We start from the raw sequence: 14,286 nt of genomic DNA, 5'->3' as shown, positions 1-14,286 counted from the left end.
ATTGTTTTCTGCATCTACTCAATTAGTAGCACTAACTCCAGTTGCTCTATCTTTAGCATAAATTTCTTCAAAACTATCATAAAATGTAAAGGGTTTCCTGAATAACCCTTTTGCATCCTTGTGACTTTGTAAAAAAATAGCAATAAACAATAAGTCATAAAAAAGCACTAAAACATTGAGATCCAAATAATTTTAAATGATGAATATATTATTAAAAAAAAATTACCTTCACCCATTCATCAAATACTGCTCTGTCACCTGTGACCATTTTTTGCTTATCATCCCATCCAAATCCACTACCTTTCTCCTTAATTTCATGAAGAGCATAAAATTGTCTTTTCAAATAAGACAATCTAGAATCTATGTTAGTAGCTTTCAAAGCACTTTCAGGCATTTTTTGAGCCATTCGTTTATTTAGTTCAAACAAATAACCTAGTTTAAAATTACCTTCTTTATACTTTCCTTCACGGTGCATTGCTAGTAAAATTTCAACTATGCATTTATCCTCCTTTTTAGTCCATATTCTTCTAGGAGCTTTATCTTTGACTTGGCTTCTAACTTATTCAGAATTACTTATGCTATAGCCAATTAAAGTAATGAACCAAAAGCAAGTTAATATAAATTACAAGATAAAAGAATTAACATGCTAAAAGAACCCATATTCAAATAATATAGTCTAATTTCATTAATGAAAAAAAACATTAAATGGATTATCTCTCCATATCTACCACTCATTTGAACGCTCTATCACATCAATGTAATTTTCTTCATCATTTCCTTGTCCTGCATTTTGCTCCATTACATCATTTAATGCAACTTCCAAAGGGTCATATCGCATTTCTTTTGTAATGAGATTGTGAAGAAGACAACAAGCAGATATGATATCTATATGTGTATCAATTCCATAGGAACAAGTACTCCAAAGGATCTTCCATCTCATTTTAAGTAGACCAAAACATCTCTCGATCACATTCCTAGCAGCCGAATGTTTCATGTTAAAAAATTCTTCACGACTTATAGGATGTCGACCATCTCTCCACTCATTGAGGTGATACCGTTGCCCTCTATAAGGAGCAAGAAATCCTTCACAATTGGTATAGCCAGCATCAACAAGATAATAATAACCTAAATAAAAAAAAAATGCTTAGTAACTTTTTATTTTCTATATTAGCATTACTCAATCATAATTCGCCTCACCATGAGGTACTTTTAATGAATATCTTCTGTTAAGAGCATCTCTAAGTATTCTCCCATCAGCAGCTAAACCTTCCCATCCTATAAAATATGACACCCCTTACCCGTTTGCAGTATAACCAAGCAAGATATGCCACACAGTGTGCCGGAGCACCAAATCATATTTCAATTCAATTTACCCTTTTTACTTATTTATTTATAATTTTTTATTAACCTGAATTTTTTCATAAATTTTATAGAAAATCCGGCAGAGTGCCGGCTATAAATTGAAAAAACAGTTCTTCTGAATCTGTTAAAAACACTTCCAATAAAATCATCACATCATTCTCAGTCAACCACCAATATATTCTCAATAATTTCTCAAATGACTTCAGTATCTCAAAATTAAATTCAATTCATATCACAGTCAACTCAATGAGAAATGCTCACATTTATTACTGATCATAGTTCATAGATAATTACATCAAAAGCATAATTACATGAGTTTATAATATTCATTACAGAAGTTTACAAAATACAAAATACCAAAAGTGGCCTAATGTCCTACCAAATGCACTGCAAATGTGAGGTGACTCTGGACTCCGTGTGCAGATCTGAAAGCTCACCCTGTATGAGGTCTGCTGGACTCCCCAGCTATGTCACCAGTACCTGCGCATGGCAAAGGCGACACGCTAAGCAATTCTGCTTAGTGGTGACAATATAAATTAAAAAAACTAAAATAAAGTAAATATGCAGAATGTATGTTTACATTTTTGGTAGACTTAATTTCTGATATTTATTGCAGTATTATTCGATTAAAATTTAGTAAGATTTATTATCATTGCCCGAGTAACCCCTACTAGTCAACTGGACTAGATAAACTGGCAAACTGGCACTGGGTACTAAGTACCTTGGGCCATCACACCATCGGTCACATTGTGTCTCCCGGTGTGCAACAGAACAGCTAATAAGCTATAATAATTATCAGGGATAAAACCCGAGTATAACAACTCAAATAACAAAGCCAAAGGCTATTATGTCACAGAATGGCACGTGAGGCCATAAAACACAAAATGGCATGAAGCCATATACAGTACTGCTAATAGAACCCTATTGGCTTGCCAACCTATCCAAACCAATCTTGCTAAGTGTACTAGGGCATATTACATTATTAAATTATATAATTCTTGAAATTCAAGTATAGGTGTTACTATTCATTTCATTAGTCAACAAAAATGTTGACTTTTGCATGGATAATAGGTACATTGGTTATAATATTCCCAACATACCACATTTTGCATTCTAAAATTGTTGGTATTGGTTACCAATACCATTTCCAAGCTTAATGTTAATTGTTCAAAATTTTCAGATTTCAAACTTTGTGTTTACTGTTCTATTAGTCATTTTTGCAGTGGGAATTTGGCAAAGTGGTCAACATGAAAGTTGTTCCTTTTTTTGTCTAGTTACATTTCCTTTTTTGAATCACTCCATTTGGAGTTTTGTAACTCAAGTTATGGCCCGAAAATCACAACTGTCCGGATTATAAATTTTCCAGATTTTCTGGACTGACCAAATCTACAGTATTTTGAACAGTGATTGCATGTCACTTTTTGAATATGCTATGATCATAATTTGGGTTAGGTTTCTTCATGAAAGTTGTAGGACTATATCTCAGATTGTTGCTGGTAAAATTTTAGATCAATTAGACCTCTCTACACTGAGTTATGGGCAAATGACTAAACACTGTTCATTTGGTCATTTTGCCCAGGCAGAATGCAGGTCACCCGGATTAGGGCAATCTTTAGGCCAACTTGGTTTGGTTTTCTGGGCATAGTTTCTTCACCAACGTTGTGCCATTATGTGTCTAGTTTTATGCCCAATTGGCCTTACACTAATTAAGCCTCTACAACACTAGTTATTGCTACCCAAACCTGCTAGACTCATGCCCAGTCCTACAGGTCACCAAGGGCAGCCACACCAACTTCAATTCCCACTAAACCAACCACTTCATTTCTTATTCAAATGAAACCAAATGGTCACTAATTGACCATTAAAACCTACTTTCACCATTACATGATCAAAGTCTTATTTTCATCCCAAACCCTAAATCAACTATCTCAAACCATGCATTATAACTTGCATTTCATTACTCCACTTAAGAGATTAATACTAAGGGCAGCCATACTACCATTTTAGCTCCATGAAAATCATCAAAATCTTACCACAACCAAGGCTACTGAAAATATGGGATGGGCATACATATAGTATTTATTAAATTTCTTTGTAATTTTGCACTCAATCATACTCCTTCAACATGAACTTAAAGAGAAAATCAAGTTTAAGTCACTAACCTCTAATGGGGCTAATCCAAAGCTTGCAAGAACTCTTCCTTTTGATTTCTTTTTGCTCCCAAAAGCTTTACTAAGAGGAAAAAACAAGAATTTGTGTTGGGAACTTAGGCTTTAGTTGGGTAAAAACCAAGAAAATCAAGCTTGGTAAAGCTTGGCTATGGTGGACAATGGGAGAGCATGGGTGACGTTTTTGAAGAAGAGATAAGGCTGCTGAAATTTTCTAGAATTCTGCCTCCTTTTCTCTATTTTTAATGGATTATAATTGTATTTCTTGAATTTTGATTGGCCAAAAGATTTTAATGACCTCATGCTTACATAATGCTTATGTAATAAAGCTAAATTTCTTTCATTTTCTTTTATTTCCTTTCCTATTCATTTTTAAATAATTTTTCATCAATATTTGTTTATATTTTATGTCATATAATTCACTTACATAAATGGACAAGTTGGTCAAAAATTATCTCTGAAGATGAAATGACCAAAATGCCCTCCGTTTGGCTTAACGAGCCAAAATTGTGTGTACCGATTGATTAAATTTTCCTTGTGTTTTCTTAACATTTTATTGTCATTGGAACCCTAATAATCCTTCCCTGAGGTTCCAAAAATTATTTCATGAGGTTTTCCCCCTGTCTAGGGTTGCTAACGGCCTTCACCGTCACTTCCCCTTCGGGTTACTCATCACTGGGGTTTCGGCTCGTTTAACCTTAGTGTATTTCGTTCATAAAAATTTTTCTTGATTTTTATGAGCATTGTTTGGTTTATTTATAACTCCTCACTCTAGTCTATTCATAATTTCAATCATTCTAGCTGCCCAGACTAACATTAGTTGCCTGAATAGTAGACTGTACAGACTAACTAAAGTGAGGATGTTACAACTCTTCCCATCTAATAAAAATTTCATCCTCGAAATTTACCTGATGCAAACAGTTGAGGAAACTGTTGTCTCATCGTCTCTTCACTTTCCCAAGTTGCCTCTTCAGTGTTGTGGTGCCTCCAAAGCACTTTCACTAGTGGAATTTGTTTATTTCTCAGTTCCTTCACTTCCCAAGCTAGGATCTATATGGGTTCTTTTGCATATGTCAAGTCTGGTTGGATTTTAATCTCTTCCATGAAGATGACATGTGAAGGGTCTGAGCGATATCTTCTTAACATAGAAACATAGAATACATTATGGATTTTATCCAGTTCTGGTGGTAAAGCTAGCCGATAAGCCACTGGTCCCACACGTTCAATGACTTCATATGGGCCAATGAACCTAGGGCTTAACTTACCCTTTCTTCCAAACCGCAGTACTTTCTTCCACGGTGAGACCTTGAGAAACACTTTATCGCCAAATGCATACTATATCTCTTTTCTCTTCAAGTCGGCATAAGATTTCTGTCTATCTGAGGCAACCTTCAGGTTAGCTTTGATTATCTTCACTTTTTCCTCAGTCTGTTTCACTAGGTCTGGTCCTACCAGCTTATCTTCGCCCAATTCAGTCCAACACACTGGGGTTCTACATTTCCTCCCATACAGTGCTTCATATGGAGCCTTTTGAATGCTAGCTTGGTAGCTATTGTTATATGCGAATTCTGCCAGTGGGAGGTATCTATCCCAACTCCCCTCAAACTCAATGACATAACTCCTTAGCATATCCTCCAGGATCTATCACATAATTCACATTGTTACTATCATTTCAATTTATTAACTATGAAAATTCAATTAGTTCCTGGGTTTACCTGGATTACTCGTTCTGACTATCCATCCGTCTGAGGATGAAAAGCCGTGTTAAAGCGGAGTTGTGTGCCCAAGGCTTCTTGCAACTTTTTCCAGAATCTTGATGTAAACCTTGGGTCTCGGTCAGATATGATGGAAAGTGGGATTCCATGCAGTCTAACTATCTCACTGATATACAATTCTGCTAACTTCTCCAGTGAGTAGTCAGTCCTAATTGGCAGAAAATGTGCTGACTTCGTCAATCTATCCATTATCACCCATATTGTATCATGCTTCTTCTGGGTGAGAGGTAGACCACTAACAAAATCCATAGTGACCCAGTCCCATTTCCATTCAGGTATGCTTATAGGCTGTAGCAATCCTGATGAAACTTGATGTTATACTTTAACTTGCTAACATGTCAAACACTTAGTCACATATTCAGCTATATCCCTCTTCATACCAGGCCACCAATAATGAGGCTTCAAATCATTATACATTTTTGTGCTTCTCGGGTGCATAGAATAAACACAGTGTGTGCTTCTTTCAGAATACTAGTCTTCAGTTCCCCATCATCTGGTACACACACTCTTCCTCTGTAGTACAGACACCCATCTGCTTTCACCTCATAATCAGTTTCCTTTTCCTCTAGAATTTTACCCACAATGGTCATTAATTTTTCATCTGCCCTCTGCCCATCTTGTATCTGCTGTAGCAGGTTTGGCCTCACTTGTAACTTAGCCAAAATAGCTCCATCTTGAACTAAGGACAGACGGGCATTTAGTGATCTTAAAGCTGTGATGGACTTCCTGCTTAAAGCATTAGCAACTACATTTGCCTTCCCAGGATGATAATCTATCACACAATCATAGTCCTTTAGGAACTCAATCCATCGCCTCTGTCTAAGATTGAGCTCCTTCTGAGTTGGCAAATACTTTAGACTCTTGTGGTCTGTATAGATGTAGTATTTTTCACCATATAAATAATGCCTCCATATCTTCAAGATCTGAAGATAATTCTTTGCTAACTCGTGTCATGAGTAGGGTAGTTCTGTTCATGTGACCTTAACTGCCTGGAAGCATAGGTGACCACTTTCCCCTCTTACATTAATACACACCCTAGCCCATTATGTAAGGCATCACTGTAGACCACAAAGTCTTTTCCCGACACTGGCTATGTTAACACTGGTGCTTCTGTCAACATAGCCTTCAGCCTCTCAAAACTGGCTTGGCACTTGTCGTTCCAGCCAAATTTCACATTCTTGTGCAACAACTTGGTCATTGGAGCAGCTATAAGAGAGAACCCCTTCACAAATCTTCTGTAATACCCAGCTAGCCCCAATTGACCTCAGTTGTATTTCTAGGAGGCTTCCATTCCATCACTGCTTCTATCTTTTTGGGATCCACTCTAATCCCCTCTGCTGATACTATGTGTCCAAGGAAAGAGATTTCACTCATCCAAAAGTCACACTTGGACAGCTTAGCATACAGCTTCTTTTCTCGCAGGGTTTGCAGAATAATCCTCAAATGTTCATCATGTTCTTCCCTGGTCTTGGAATACACTAGAATATCATCAATAAAGACCACTACAAACCGATCTAAATATGGATGAAAGATACGGTTCATAAGGTCCATAAATGTTGCTGGTGCATTTGTTAACCCAAACGGCATCACTAGAAATTCATAATGCCCATACCGGGTTCTGAATGCAGTTTTTGACACATCTGCATCCTTTACTCTCAACTGATGATACCCTGATCTGAGATCAATTTTTGAAAATACATCGGCTCCCTTCAACTGATCAAATAGACCATCAATTCTGGGCAACGGATATTTATTCTTCACAGTTACTTTGTTCAACTACCGGTAATCAATACACAATCTCAAGGTTCCATCCTTCTTCTTCACAAACAGCACCGGAGCTCCCCATGGTGACACACTGGGGCGTATGAACCCCTTATTGAGTAACTCCTGCAACTAAATTTTCAACTCCCTCAATTCAGTGGGTGCCATCCTATATGGAGCAATGGAAATTGGTGCTGTACCCGGTATTACCTCAATAGCGAACTCGACTTCCCTTTCTGGTGGTAAGCCAGGCAATTCTTCAGGAAACACATCTGGGAAGTCTCTCATTGTGGGTATATTACACAGGTTCAGCTTAGCCTGCCTAGTATCAACCACGTGTGCTAGGTAAGCTTCACAGCCTTTTCTCATCAATCTTCTTGCAATTGTGGCTGAGATAACATTGGACAGGAAATCTGTCCTTTCACCCACAACAGTAATCTCATTACCCTCAGAAGTTTTCAGAGAAATCCTCTTCAATTTGTAATCAACTATTGCCTGATGACGTGACAACAAGTCCATTCCCAAAATCACGTCAAACTCGTGGAAGGGCAATTCAATTAGGTCTGCCGAGAATTCATACCCCTGAATCCTCAACGGGCAACCTTTATACACCTTATTCACTACCACACTGTGGCCTAGTGGATTTTTGACCAGAATGTCTTGGTCACTCTCTTCTACTGGAACTCCCCTCTCTACGGGTAGTTTGATGTAGATGTATGAATGAGTGGATCCTGGATCCACCAATGCATGCACAAAAGTGTTGTAGAGGGAGAACGTACCCCTGATGACATCCGGGGCATCTTGCTCCTCCTGAGCTTTGATGGCATAGGCCCGGGCAGGTATTCTAGTCTCTGGCCTCTCAGCTGACTTGGATGCAGGCCTCAGTGATGGACCAGCTGCCTTAGATTTACCAGGTTTCCTACCCCTTTGTGGTGCAGAAGCAGGTTTGTTAGTTTGTGTTGGAGCAATTGTAGTAGTCCTCTTCGGACAATTCTTGATCTGATGTTCTGTAGATCCACACGGTAAGCATGCACCAGTCACTCGCCAACAGTCCCTCTTATGCCACTTCTGGCAGTACGGACAGGCAGAAGATGCTGGGGTTAGTCCCCTAAACACCGTCCCTAGAGAGCTGCCCACTGATGGTGTGGACTGGCCTCTCCTAGGTGTAAACTGTGGTCTGGGCCCCTGAGACTGACCCTGACCTTGTGGTTGTCCTGAACCCTGAGCAGGAGGACCCTTACTCTTCTTACTGGGAGTAGAAAATGTACTGGACTGACCTGGACCCCTCTTCTGCTGTCTTTCCCTTCTATTTTTTTCATTTATTCGAACTCTTTCTACTTTCGTTGCAGCATCAACTAGCTTAGCAAAATCCGTAATATCCAATGCTGTTATCATGACTTTGATATTGTCATTGAGCCCTTCTTCGAACCTTCTGCACCTTTCTGCCTCTGTAGGGACTATCTCCCTCCCATACCGACTCAGTCTGATGAATTCTCGCTCATACTCTACCACTGATAATTGTCTCTGTCTTAGACTGATAAATTCTCTTCTTCTCTCTTCTAAGTACACTTTATAGACATATTTCTTCCTGAACTCTGTGAGGAAGTATTCCCAAGTGATTTGATCCGGTTGCACCTCACTGGTTACTGTGTCCCACCACTGATATGCATCATCCTGAAGTAGGGACACAGCACCCTCCAGGTTCTGCTCGGGGGTGCAATGAAGCTGTTTCAACACTCTGATTGTTCTATCCAACTAGTTTTCTGCTGTCATAGGATCATCCTCCTTCTTCCCAAAGAAATCCACAGCCCCATGTTTTTGTAGTTTCTCCATATGGGACTTCTGTGGTGCTGATGGAGGTTGTGGCTGTGGTGGTGGAATTGCCCAAATTATTTGTCGGTAAAACTTGGTCATTTGTTGAAATAATGCGAACTGAGGTTGGGCAGGTGCCTCAGCTGCTGGTGAAGCAGATTCTCCCCTACCTCTAGATTCAGCCCTTGGTGGAGCACGACTCTCCACCTCTTCATCAACTGCTCTTTGAGAAGCAGGATCCATATCCTAATCAAAATAAGAAAACAAACAGATCTGCATTAGTGTCACCTCAACACTTACAAATGCAATGCAATGGTATGCACTCTACCTAGGCCCAGAAACGCCTAAACCGATGCTCTGATACCACTAAATGTGACACCCCTTACCCGTCAACAATGTAACCGAGCAAGATATGCCACACAGTGTGCCAGAGCACTAAATCATATTTCAATTCAATTTACCCTTTTTACTTATTTATTTATAATTTTTGATTAATCTGAATTTTTCCACAAATTTTATAGAAAATCCGGCAGAGTGCCGACTGTAAATTGGAAAAACAGTTCTTCTGAATCTGTTAAAAATACTTCCAATAAAATCATCACATCATTCTCAGTCAACCACCAATATATTCTCAACAATTTCTCAAATGACTTCAGTATCTCAAAATTAAATTCAATTCATATCACAGTCAACTCAATGAGAAATGCTCACATTTATTACTGAACATAGTTCATAGATAATTACATCAAAAGCATAATTACATGAGTTTATAATATTCATTACAGAAGTTTATAGAATACAAAATACCAAAATACCAAAAGTGGCCTAATGTCCCACCAAATGCACTGCAAATGTGAGGTGACTCTAGACTTCGTGTGCAGATCTGAAAGTTCACCCTGTATGAGGTCTACTGGACTCCCCAACTATGTCTCTAGTACCTGCACATGGCAAAAGCGACGCGCTAAGCAATTCTGCTTAGTAGTGACAATATAAAATAAAATAACTAAAATAAAGTAAATATGCAGAATGTATGTTTACATTTTTGGTAGACTTAATTTCTTATATTTATTGCAGTATTATTCGATTAAAATTTAGTAAGATTTATTATCATTGCCCGAGTAACCCCTACTAGTCGACTAGACTGGATAAACAGGTAAACTGGCACTGGGTACTAAGTACCTCAGGCCATCACACTATCGGTCACATTGTGTCTCCCGGTGCACAACAGAACAGCTAATAAGCTGTAATAATTATCAGGGATAAAACCCAAGTATATCAACTCAAATAACATAGCCAAAGGCTATTATGTCACAGAATGGCACGTGAGGCCATAAAACACAGAATGGCATGAAGCCATATGCAGTACTGCTAACAGAACCCTATTGGCATGCCAACCTATCCAAACCAATCTTGCTAGGTATACTAGGGCATATTACATTCTTAAATTATACAATTTAGGTGTTACTATTCATTTCATTAGTCAACAAAATTGTTGACTTTTGCATGGATAATAGGTACATTGGTTATAATATTCCCAACATACCATATTTTGCATTCTAAAATTGTTGGTATTGGTTACCAATACCATTTCCAAGCTTAATGTTAATTGTTCAAAATTTTTAGATTTCAAGCTTTTTGTTTACTATTCTATTAGTCATTTTTGTAGTGGGAATTTGGCAAAGTGGTCAACATGAAAGTTGTTCCTTATTTTGTCTAGTTATATTTCCTTTTTTGAATCACTCCATTTGGAGTTTTGTAGCTCAAGTTATGGCCCAAAAACCACAACTGGCTGGATTACAAATTTTCCAGATTTTCTGGACTAACCAAATCTACAGTATTTTGAACAGTGACTACAGGTCAGTTTTTGAATATGTTATGGTCATAATTTGGGTTAGGTTTCTTCATAAGAGTTTTAGGCCTATATCTCGGCTTGTTGCTGGTAAATTTTCAGGTCAATTGGACCTCTCTACACTGAGTTATGGCCAAATGACTAAACACTGTTTATTTGGTCATTTTGCCCAGGTAGAATGCAGGTCACCCGGATTAGGGCAATCTTTAGGCCAACTTGGTTTGGTTTTCTGGGCATAGTTTCTTCACTAAAGTTGTGCTATTATGTGTCTAGTTTCATGTCCAATTGGCCTTACACCAATTAAGCCTATACAACTTCAGTTATTGCTACCCAAACCTGCTGGACTCATGCCCTGTCCTGCAGGTCACCAAGGGCAGCCACACCAACTTCAATTCCCACTAAACCAACCACTTTATTTCTTATTCAAACAAAACCAAATGGTCACTAATTGACCATTAAAACCTACTTTCACCATTACATGATCAAAGCCTCATTTTCATCCCAAACCCTAACTCAACTATCTCAAACCATGCATTATAACTTGCATTTCATTACTCCACTTAAGAGATTAATACTAAGGGCAGCCATACTACCATTTTAGCTCCATGAAAATCATAAAAATTTTACCACAACCAAGGCTGCTGAAAATATGGGATGGGCATACACATAGCATTTATTAAATTTCTTTGTAATTTTGCACTCATTCGTATTCCTTCAACATGAATTTAAAGAGAAAATCAAGTTTAAGTCACTAACCTCTAATGGAGCTAATCCAAAGCTTGCAAGAACTCTTCCTTTTGATTTCTTTTTGCACCCAAAAGCTTTACTAAGAGGAAAGAACAAGAATTTGTGTTGGGAACTTAGGCTTTAGTTGGGTAAAAACCAAGAAAATCATGCTTGGTAAAGCTTGGCTATGGTGGACAATGGGAGAGCATGGGTGACGTTTTTGAAGAAGAGATAGGGCAGCTGAAATTTTCTAGAATTCTGCCTCCTTTTCTCTATTTTTAATGGATTATAATTGTATTTCTTGAATTTTGATTGGCCAAAGATTTTAATGACCTCATGCTTACATTATGCTTATGTAATAAAGCTAAATTTCTTTCATTTTCTTTTCTTTCCTTTCCTATTCATTTTTAAATAATTTTTCATCAATATTTGTTCATATTTTATGTCATATAATTCACTTACATAAATGGATAAGTTGGTCAAAAATTATCTCTGAAGACGAAATGACCAAAATGCCCTCCGTTTGGCTTAACGAGCCAAAATTGTGTGTACCGATTGATTAAATTTTCCTTGTGTTTTCTTAACATTTTATTGTCATTGGAACCCTAATAATCCTTCCTTGAGGTCCCAAAAATTATTTCATGAGGTTTTCCCCGGGTCTAGCGTTGCTAACGGCCTTCACCGTCACTTCCCCTTCGGGTTACTCATCACTGGGGTTTCAGCTCATTTAACCTTGGTGTATTTCATTCCTAAAAATTTTCCTTTATTTTTATGAGCATTATTTGGTTTATTTATAACTCCTCACTATAGTCTATTCATAATTTCAAACATTCTAGTTGCCCAGACTGACATTGATCGCCTGAACAGTAGACTGTATGGACTAACTAAAGTGAGGATGTTACATAAAACATAATGAATTGCATATCTCTTGAGCACACTCCTAAAATATTTGTTGCCAATTCTCCTTTTCTTGTTCGATATCTTGATTTAGCATTTTCTGGTATTTTGACCTTCACATATGTTCCATCTAATGCTCCTAAACAATTCTAGCAATTACAACAACTCAAAAGTTAAATATATAGTGCATATAATGCAATTTTTTTCAAATCAATAATATATAATGTGTTTTAATAGAAGTACCTTAAACCATTTCCACCTATCATTTGTACAGTTTTGAGGAACTGGATCAGGAGTCTTCAATAAAACTTCATGTAAACGTAACACAGCCCTTAACACTTTGTGGAAATGCCTATTGATGGTTTCTTGGGATCGCTTCTATCTATGTTTGATAATTCTAATTTTTTCATCATGAGCTAAAATGTTCAAGAAAAGTGCTACCCTTTCTTCAACAAGCATGTTTTTTGTATCTTTTAGGTGTCCAATCTCTCTAAGCATTCCACATAATGTGTAAAATGTGTGTCTATCCATTCTAAGTTGTTCAATACATGTTGTATCATCATGGATAAATTCATTTATATTTTTAAAACATTTATTCATGCTTATTTTGAGAGAAGTGGTATTTTAAGTGCTCAAGCAACCTTACCATATTAAAACACATGCTTAACATTAACATGGTTCTACATCTTAGATACCAAACCATTAAAAATATTGTTGTTTCCTTTCTTGATAATGGCCTATGAGTCATGACAGCATCCATAATGAATATGAATTTCATTAGAAATTGATCTTTTCTAATAAACATATATATGTATATATATATATATATATATATATATATATATATATATATATATATATATATATATATATATAATGGACATGTAGTACATGTATCATATATTAATCTACCCATTTATAAAGATAAAAGAAAAAATGGGAAAAAGATAAAGAGTTGTCTTCAAGTTAAAGAAGAGTATAATATATGTTTAAAAGAGAAGTGTCACTCTACAGAGAATTATTTAATAAGAAGATGTCAAACAATCTTGATATAATATGAGTAGGAAGGGACGAATTCCCATTCACTCAATAATTTCATCCTATGTTTTTTGTAGCCAACAAACCAAATAGTAGTCTAAATATTCTAGGTAAAAATCACACACAACAAAAGCGAGGGTAAAAAGTTGGAAGGTAAGGCATGTGTAAGTGTAACCAGAAAAATTTAAATATCCTTTTAACCCAACGAAAAGGAGATGCCATGTTATGTTAATCACAGAAAATTGAGCAAACATCTACTTGAGATTCTTCCAAAGTTACTATCTTTTTAAGCCTTTCATGTCCCACCATAATGAATATACCAACTACTCTCTCTCCCTCAAAATCAAACTAGCTTTTGGAATAGCACTGGCCAGAATATTGCTAGCCGCAGTCCCCCATTTGTCTTTTTCTTTTTGTATATATATATATTTGTCATTCTCTAGTGGTCTAAGTGGGTTAGGTTTCTTTAAATCTAGTCCAAGAACAAAAAAAAAAAAAATCAATTAACCTAGATTCACAAAAAAAAAATTACAGAAATATAGCAAATCTTGCAATAATTAAAAGAAATAATTTATGTGATTTTATTACCCAAATCACCTAATAGTATTAGAAAAAGAAAGAATCCAACATGAAGAAAATAGAAAAATAAATTCACCCATAAAAAAAGAAACAACCCAAGAAACCCATAACAAAAAAAAACCAAAATTGACATATAGATTGACTATCAATTCAAATGAAACTAAGAAATCTTACAAATTATGCAGTAATTGTAGAAAGACAAAATCAAAATGAATGAAATAATATATGGGATCTAAATCTCATATAGAAAATCAAAATAAAACTACCTAATGTCACTATGAACAAAACCTAATTTGTTGAACAAAAGACATACCTTAGT

Source organism: Hevea brasiliensis, chromosome 1 (assembly GCF_030052815.1).
Source record: "Hevea brasiliensis isolate MT/VB/25A 57/8 chromosome 1, ASM3005281v1, whole genome shotgun sequence".
NCBI lineage: Eukaryota > Viridiplantae > Streptophyta > Magnoliopsida > Malpighiales > Euphorbiaceae > Hevea > Hevea brasiliensis.
The sequence above is the reverse complement of the archived record's forward strand: the minus strand, read 5'-3'. Positions refer to the sequence as shown.